Genomic DNA, 9,609 nt, shown 5'->3' with positions numbered 1-9,609 from the left:
TAGCTGGCCAATACCTCCCATGATCCAGCTGCCCAATTCAAACCCATTTACCATCTGATAGGGATTGTCAATTATGGTTTCAATAGTGTTGGATAAATTTCTGGGACTTATAGTTGGCTGAGATTTTCAGAGTGATAGTCACTGAAGGAATTATCCAAGTAGATAACACACATTTTGTAACCTGTTCCAGACAAAATGTATGGAGCAGTGGGATACTGAGAATGTAGTCCAATTCAAGAATGGAAAGGTTTGTAGTTTATTTTCCAATCCCATTATATACAAAATTCACGTTGTTCAGTGTAATCTATTAAAATGTTTCTGTCTATTCAAGCATATATGCCATACTATTTGTACAATAAATTAATTCATTGATTGAACAATAAATTTTACATTGATTAAATGGAAACAATGCCCCCCAAAAGCAAACATGCAAGGTACATATAAATAACAGTATAAAAATAGTAGCTAAAGAGAATTAACTGGATCTATTAATATTGACCTTAAAAAGTTGTCAACAATATATGATTAAATGACAGGGAATTAATTGCTGACCAAGGTATATGAAATTGTTAGGTAGTTAGAATAGGAAAAAGGAGTCCAGAATGGTGGTGGCTAAAAGACAAGGAAGGGAAAAGCCCACAAAAATAGAACAAAGGAAGGTTCGAGGACCAGAGTGAGGCCCTCAGGTAGAAAAAACAGCACTCCTGGCTAACCCAGTTTACATAGGGCAGGCCCAGGGGAGGAGAAAAATATATAAAAAGACGAGCCAAAATTGAGCTGGGGCCTCTCTTCTTTTCACTTCTTTTGGGTTGGTATGCTCTCACGCCTTGAGAATGTATTTTCCTTTACTTTCTAAATAAAACTGAGCTGTAACACAGAGCTGTAACACTGGTCCATCACTTCAAATTTTTGTTGCGATGAGACAGAACTGAGGAAATCACAAACTTCCCCAACATCTATCTGTGGTGCCATGACTCAGATTTGAGAAAAAAGAACATTCATGTAAATATCTCAGGTGTTTTGTAGGTTTTCATTGTGTTATCATTACTTTACCAACATGGTGTTTTAGTATAAACATCCTAGTTTTATTCTCTAGCCATGTATCTATTTTATTTGTCAATGTACTTACTGGTTTTTAAATATTAACTACTTTATTTTCTTGGTATATTATTTCTGTCTCCCCTAAACCCTCTCCCATTCATTCAGTATGATTATTTTCAATCCAGGAGAAAGGACAAAAAGCAAAATGTAGAAGAAAAGTGTTATTTATTTGTTTTCATAAAAGTACAGGTTATTTTGGCCACAGAAAGAAATCTGGTACAAAATATCTGAGAGAACACACAAAGAATAACTTAGAAACTTCTCACAATTCCCACCAAACTTTACCAAATCATGTACAGATTGTAAAGAGATGCTGACTTTTGCTGATATATGTATTTCCACTTTTACCCAATCCCAAGGGCTTCCTGGATGTCTCAGTGGTAAAGGATCTGCCTGCCAATGCAGGAGACACTGGAGATGTGGGTTTGATCCCTAGGTCGGGAAGATCCCCTGGAGGAGGAATTAAAACCCGCTCCAGTATTCTCACCTGGAGAATCCTATGGACAGAGGAGCCTGGTTGGCTACAGTCCATGGGGTCACAAAGAGTAGGACACTACTTAGCAAGTAACATCAACAACAACCCAGTGCCCAAACTCTGAATCTTCCAGGAATACACAGTAGAATGTGCAGAAAGATGTTGAAATCTGAGAAGAGAGTAGACCTAAGATCAGCTCTCTATGGAAGTGGCAAGATCCTAAGGGCTAACTGTGTGGTTTATGTAGATCAATAGCATCTAAGGCAACAATGTCCCATGGTATCATATTTGTAAATTTAATTTTTTTGTGACCACATTGAAAAAGATAGAGAGAAATAAGAGAAGTTAATTTTAACAATAATATATTTTTTCAAGCCCAATATAACCAGATGTAATGATAACAATAAGCACTGAGTTGTTGTTGTTGTTCAGTCACTAAGTCCCCTCTGACTCATTGCAACACCATGGACAACAGCATGCCAGGCTTTTCTCTTCTTTACTATCTCCCTGAGTTGGCTCAAACTCATGTCCACTGAGCCAGTGATGCTACCCAACCATCTCATCCTCTGTTACCCGTTTCTCCTCAATCTTTCCTAGCATCAGGGTCTTTCCCATTGAGTCAGCTCTTTGCATCAGGTGGCCAAAGTATTGGAGCTTCAGCTTTAGCATCAGTCCTTCTAATGAATACACAGGTTTGATTTCCTTTAGAATGGATTGGGTTGATCTTCTTGCTGCCCAAGGGACTACCAAGGGTCTTCTCCAGCACCATAGTTCAAAAGCATCAGTTCCTCAGTGCTCAGCTTTCTTTATGGCCCAACTCTCACATCCATATATGACTACTGGAAAAACTATAGCTTTGACCAGATGGACCTTTGTAGAAAAAGTGATGTCTGTCCTTTTTAATACACATCTAGATTTGTCATAGCCTTCCTTCCAAGGAGCAAGTGTCTTTTAATTTCATAGCTGCAGTCACTGTCTGCAGTGACTTTGGAGCCCAAGAAAATAAAATCCTTGGAAGCCATTTTTCCCTGGCTAAGTGACAACCTCTTTCTTTATAATCCAAGCTACTTACAGTCTTTGTATTCTACTTTCATTCCAATTTTGTTGGAAATATTTTGACACTCTTCACTGGCACAGCTGGATCAAGGATTTAAAAACCTGAACCTTTTTCATATTTGAGATTTCCACAGTGGAAGTTTACCAAAGCCCAAGAATAATTATAAAATACCTTACCCCCACTCCTGTGGGTGTTGCTGTGCATACACCAGGAACTTTTCCTTCCAGTACTAAAATTTGCAGGTTTTATGTGCTTTGTTTCATAAAGAAAACTCATTTTGAGAAGCAAGGTGATTTATTTTCCTTGTGAGTTTCTTTGTATGCAACTATTATCTGATTAGACACAAATTCTACAAGAAAATAATTAAATAAATGTAAATTGAAGCAGGGTATCTGTGATGGTATCTTAGAAATATAAAGCAATTTCTTTAATCCCCACAGAAGCACATTTCTATTATTTGCTCATATTAATTTGACTTAATAGCATCGTTTCTATTTCTAACAACCATGAGCATCTGAGGGAATCTATAAGCTCTAAATAATTCACTTTCTCCCTTGAAGTCATATTGCTAAATTACCAGTTACTTCAAAATAAGTTCAGTCACAAATTTATCTCAGCAGTTGTTAATACTGGGATCACCTTGGAAAGAGTTTAATATGACTATAGTAATATTGTGGGATTTTTCCCTGGAGGCTTGGACAGTAAGGAATCTGCCTCTAATGTAGGAGACCTGAATTTGATCCCTGGGTTGGGAAGATCCCCTGGAGAAGGGAACGGCAACCCACTCCTGTATTCTTGCCTGGAGAACTCCATGCGCAGAGAAACCTGGTAGACTACGGTCCATGGGGTCACAAAAGAGTCAGACATGACTAAGCAAATAACACTTTCACACACAAAGGGATGTTGCATAATTATGGAAGTTCGTAAGGAAGCACTCATTTAAGAATACATTATTAAGGAAATAAATATATGTACCTCAAGCAGCTATTGTTTGTTTCACTAATATTTATTTTCCCTAAAATTTAATTATTACATTAATTTTATTTATGTTGATGAAATGGTATGTACTAGATTTCTTTCCATGGCATTGCTATACAGTATTTACTATTTTTCCCCAAAATTTTCTACTTAATTAAGTTCCAACCTAATATCATCTCTCTAAAAACAAAAAAATAATTACTTCAATAGGAATAACAGTTTTCAAGGGGCACTTGCTATGTGTCTTGAATTGTTTCTAATAGTTCAAGAAAGGGTAGCATCACATTGACATGTCTAATATATAATTGGTATTCTACTGTTTTTACTTATATAATTTAATCCTCAAATGATATGGCAACATAAGCATTATGATTACTCCCCTACAAATGAAGAAAATGGGTTAGACAAAATGTCCATCAGCAGACGAATGGATAAGAAAGCTGTGGTACATATACACAATGGAATATTACTCAAACATTAAAAAGAATACGTTTGAATCAGTTCTAATGAGGTGGATGAAACTGAAGCCTATTATACGGAGTTAAGTAAGCCAGAAAGGAAAACACCAATACAGTATATTAATGCATATATATGGAATTTAGAAAGATGGTAACAATAACCCTGTATGAGAGACAGCAAAAGAGACACAGATGTATAGAACAGTCTTTTGGACTCTGTGGGAGAGGGCGAGGGTGGGATGATATGGGAGAATGGCATTGAAACATATAAATTATCATATGTGAAATGAATCACCAGTCCAGGTTCAATGCAGGATACAGGATGCTCGGGGCTGATGCACTGGAATGACCCAGAGGGATGGGATGGGGAGGGAAGTGGGAGGGGGATTCAGGATGGGGAACACATGTACACCCATGGCAGATTCATGTTAATGTATGGCAAAACCAATACAATATTGTAAAGTAAAATAAATAAATAAAAAATAAAAGTAAAAAAATTATATTTATTTATAAATAAATAAAGACGTCCCTTAGTCAATAATGACGATGGAGGCAAAATGTACAGTGTGCAGAAGGTAGCAATTATGCAATATCTTTGTATGGTGACAGATGATGAGACATTGTGGTGATCATTTTGCAAGGTATAGAAATACTGAATCACTATGTTGTATAATGGGCTTCCCTTGTATCTCAGCTGATAAAGAATCTGCCTGCAATGCAGGAGAATCTGGTTCAATTCCTGGGTTGGGAAGATCCCCTGAAGAAGGGATAGACTATCCACTCCATAATCTTTTGGGCTTCCCTGGTGGCTCAGTCGGTAAAGAATCCACCTTCAATGTGGGAGATCTGGGTTCCATTCCTGGGTTGGGAAGATCCCCTGGAGGAGGGCATGGCAACACATTCCAATAGTCTCGCCTGGAACATCTCCATGGACAGAGGAGCCTAGCAGGCTACAGTCCATGGTGTTGCTCAGAGTCAGACATGATTGAGCAATTAAGCATGGCACAGCACATGCTGTGTAACAGGAACTAGTATAGTGTAACAGGTAAATTACACTTCAGAGACAGAGATTTATAGAAAAAGAGATCCAATTTGTGATTACCAGAGGCAGGGGTGGGGGGGATTGGATGAAAGTGGTCAAAAGGGGCAAACTTCCAGTTATGAGATAAATGAGTCCTGGGGATGTGATGCTAAGACATTTTTGTTAGGAAAAAAAAGATGGTGCTGTTTGTGAATAGTGAAGGACCCTGAAATACCTTGGAGCTTACTTTTCTATCATTTCCACTAAAATATTTCTAAAAGAAAACATAAAAATTAAGTTTTCATGTCCTAGACCCTCAAAATTCAATTTTAAAATAAGGCATTATTTATTTACCAGATTCATTATATAACATTGTGTCTTAAAATCTTAAAATTATATAAAATCATGGCTCTATAAAATAAGACTCAAAGGCAATCCTGAGTAATGTCAAAGAGTAAATGTACCTGAAAATAAAATAGGCAAGAAAGGCTTTATCCAAAACAACCACAAAAGGGGACAGAGATTGAACTCAGCTCCCATGAATCAAAAGACGGGAGAGTTTGAGAGCATTGAAATAAGCCGGTAGAAAAGCACAGGAGACCCTAGCAGGTGGTGGGAAGGTTTGATGAGATAATCTATGTTTGTTAAGTGTTGCTTATGGAAGTTAGGTTCCTGACTTACCACAGTGACTAGGAGACAAGGGAGCTGTTTCCTTTGATGGCTACATTTCAAATGGATGTCTCCCAGGTCCTTGAGAAACACATACTTGGTTTTGTAAAAAAAAAAAAAAGTAATAAGCTGAGATCTCAATGAAATAGATTTGGGAGACCAGACTGGGGAGTTCTCAATCCCTGATACCAAAGCAGAGATCAACAGGAAAAAGACAGGCTCCTCTCCTTTTCTGAAAAAAGACTCAGCCAATGAATTGTCATGACTGTTTTCTACGTTTCTCCCAACTTTCTTTTTCACTCTATAAATGGTTATCCTTCCCTTGCTGTGTGGGAACTTGCATGGGCTTACCATGGTTGCAAAGAGTTGGACACAACTTAGGGAGTGAACAGCACCATGGCTGCAGACTCCAAATTGCAATTTTTTTCTGATCTCAAGTAAAACCATCTTTGCTGGAGAAATAACTGGTAGTCTATTTGTTTTAGGTCAGTAGGTTATTTGCATAGTTTCAAGATCTCTCTGTATGCAACAGGTTAATGTCAGTATACATTTCATCAAGCAGATAAAATATAATAAATAAATAATATAGAGTAAATATAAATAAGCACAATATAATCACCAGTTATGTTGATTTATAATTCCAATTTCATGGTAAATATACACAAAGTAGTCATTATTCAGTTCAGTTCAGTTCAGTCACTCAGTCATGTCCAACTCTTTGTGACCCCATGAACCACAGCACACTAGGCCTCCCTGTCCATCACCAACTCTTGGAGTCCACGCAAACCCATGTCCATTGAGTCAGTGATGCCATCCAGTCATCTCATCCTCTATCGTCCCCTTCTCCTCCTGCCATCAATCTTTCCCAGCATCAGGGTCTTTTCCAATGAGTCAGCTCTTTGCATCAGGTGGCCAAAGTATTGGAGTTTCAGCTTCAACATCAGTCCTACCAATGAACACCCAGGACTGATCTCCTTTAGGATGGACTGGTTGGATCTCCTTGCAGTCCAAGGGACTCTCAAAAGTCTTCTCCAACACCACAGTTCAAAAGCATCAATTCTTCAGCGCTCAGGTTTCTTTACAGTACAACTCTCACATTCATACATGTGGCCACATATGTCAGCCCTCAATTGGAGCCTGTTAAGATGAAATAGAATTACCCCAATTTTTCACATGAGTAAACTAAAATGCAGATTTTAAAAAATAACTTTTCCAGACCCTAGGAATACAAGTCCCAGCACTGCAAAAGAGGGAAGTTACCACTCTATGCTGTGGCAGACAGTATATTTTTAAATGGTGACGACAGATACAGCATCACACATACTCTTTTACAGTCTAACTTTCATTCTCACATTAAAAGCCAAGCTCTGTGTTCTCTCCCTTTAAATCAGGGTGGGTTTGTAGCTCTGTCTGAAATGATTTTATTTGACTCTTAAGGTAAGGTTATAAAAATTTCTGCACATGTTCGTTGGTGGCTTGTGCCACCATGTAAACTGCCCTGAGGCCTCCATGCTGTGGGAAATCCCCAAAGAGCTGATGCAGAAGGCCCATGAAGATAGACCTGATTTGACAAGAAGTGAGTGACACATTCCACCTCCATCCAGTCTGATTGCCATTGCATGAGTAATTCACATCACAAATACCCTGCTTGGTCCTTTCCAAGCTCCTTATGTACAGAAATTATGAGATATCTTAAAATGATTGCTGTTTTAAGCCACAAAGTTTGGTGGTAATACTCGTATTTTCTAACCAAAGCCTTCACTGGTTAACACATATACATGGCTTGTCTCCTCACCTCAGTAACTCATTCTTCTTACTTTGCTTAGAAGCAAAAGATTTTGCTTCTAAGATTTTCTAACAAAATCTAATTTGCAGTGTATTTTATGTATTTATTCACGTGTTCCAGGCTCCTTTCTCCATGGGATTCTCCAGGCAAGAATACTAGTGTGGGTTGCCATGCCCTCCTCCAGGGGATCTTCCTGACCCAGGGATGGAACCTGCATCTCTTATGTCTCCTGCATTGGCAGTCGGGTTATTCACCGCTAGCACTACCTCAGAAGCCTCCAGAGATACCATATGATCCAGCAGTCTCACTCTTGGTCATGTATCCAAAGAAAACTATAATTCACAAAGATTATCACTGAAGCACTATTCACAATAGCCAGAACATGGAAGCAGCCTAAGTGTTCATAAACAGCTTAAGGCATAAAGAAGATATGGTACATATGTACAATGGAATATTACTCAGCCATTAAAGCAAGCAAAATAATGCAGATGCATTTAGAGATCATCATATGAGGGAAGTAAGTCAGACAGAGAAGGACGATGATCACCTGCTATCACTTATATGTGTAATCTAAAGCAGGGTACAAGCAAAATTATTTACAAAACAGAAATAGAGTTACAGATGTAGAAAACAAACCCCTTGTGATTACCATAGAGTAAGGGGAGAGATAAACTGGGAGACTGAGATTGACATATACACAAAACTATACCTAAAATTGGAGAAGGCAATGGCACCCCACTCCAGTACTGTTGCCTGGAAAATCCCATGGATGGAGGAGCCTGGTGGGCTGCAGTCCATGGGATCACTAAGAGTCGGACACGACTGAGCTACTTCACTTTCACTTTTCACTTTCATGCATTGGAGAAGGAAATGGCAACCCACTCCAGTGTTCTTGCCTGGAGAATCCCAGGGATGGGGGAGCCTGGTGGGCTGCCGTCTATGGGGTCACACAGAGTGGGACACGACTGAAGTGACTTAGCAGCAGCATACCTAAAACAGATAATTAATGAGAACCTACTGTATAGAACAGGGAACTTAATACTCTGTAATGGCCTGTAAGGGGAAAGAATTTTAAAAAAAGAATTGTCACATGTATATGTGTAACTGATCCACTTTCCTGTATAGCAAAAATCAACATGACACTGTAAATCAGCTATACTCCAATAAAAATTTTTAAAAAAGAATACTATGTAGTACAGATAGTCACACATCCAGGAGTGCCTCACATGGTCTCTCTAAGCTCATCCAAGACCAGTCATGTATTTAGAGCTTTGACTTAAGTTTGTTTCCTTTGTTATTGAAAAGATTTAAGGAAGTCCTTGATTGTATAAAATGTTCTTTCCATGAGTACTAAAACAAAATGAAAGCAAAAGCCTACTTCATGGTGTTAGCAGAGAAATAGTGTTGAAATCAATTTGCCTTCCTGGTCTCAAAATAGTGTTATTAGCGTTGATATTATTTTTGTTATTTCCCTTAAGCCTATAAATATAACTTCTTGACTTTTGTTTTTCCTTTTAGTTTGAATAATGTAGGCAGGGTACAGCCGTGGTGAATTCTCCCTCTCCTAACACAAAAGTAGTTACTGCAGGGCAGGGAGGTTTTCCAGGGCTTTATGTGCTTCAGGTCACTTCTTCATCCCTGAGAGGTGAAGTCTGTGCATTGATCACAAAGTGCATCTATATTTTTTTTATATATTGGAAGAAGGTCAAACAAATTTTCCTTCGTAAAACATATCATCTCTTTTAAATGACTTTTTAAGTAACTGCTAAACCATTTTACCTTTTTATCAATAGGAAATGTCCATTATTTTCTTCCTTGTAAACACTGGATACTGCCAATTATAATTGTCAAAAGAAAGAATTGTTGAAAAGAATGTCAAATATAATTTCCCAAAATTTTTCCTACCATATTTTTACTTTCTATAACTCATTGAATTATAAATGTCAAAAGAATTTTTGAAATTATTATTGTAGACATAAGAAAATTTAGGTCCATAGACTACCTTTCTCTACCGTTAGCATGAAATTAATTTATTAATTCATTATTAATTAATAATTAATGCAA

Source organism: Bubalus kerabau, chromosome 5 (genome assembly GCF_029407905.1).
Source record: "Bubalus kerabau isolate K-KA32 ecotype Philippines breed swamp buffalo chromosome 5, PCC_UOA_SB_1v2, whole genome shotgun sequence".
NCBI classification, from domain to species: Eukaryota; Metazoa; Chordata; class Mammalia; order Artiodactyla; family Bovidae; genus Bubalus; species Bubalus kerabau.
Note: the sequence above shows the minus strand (reverse complement) of the source record.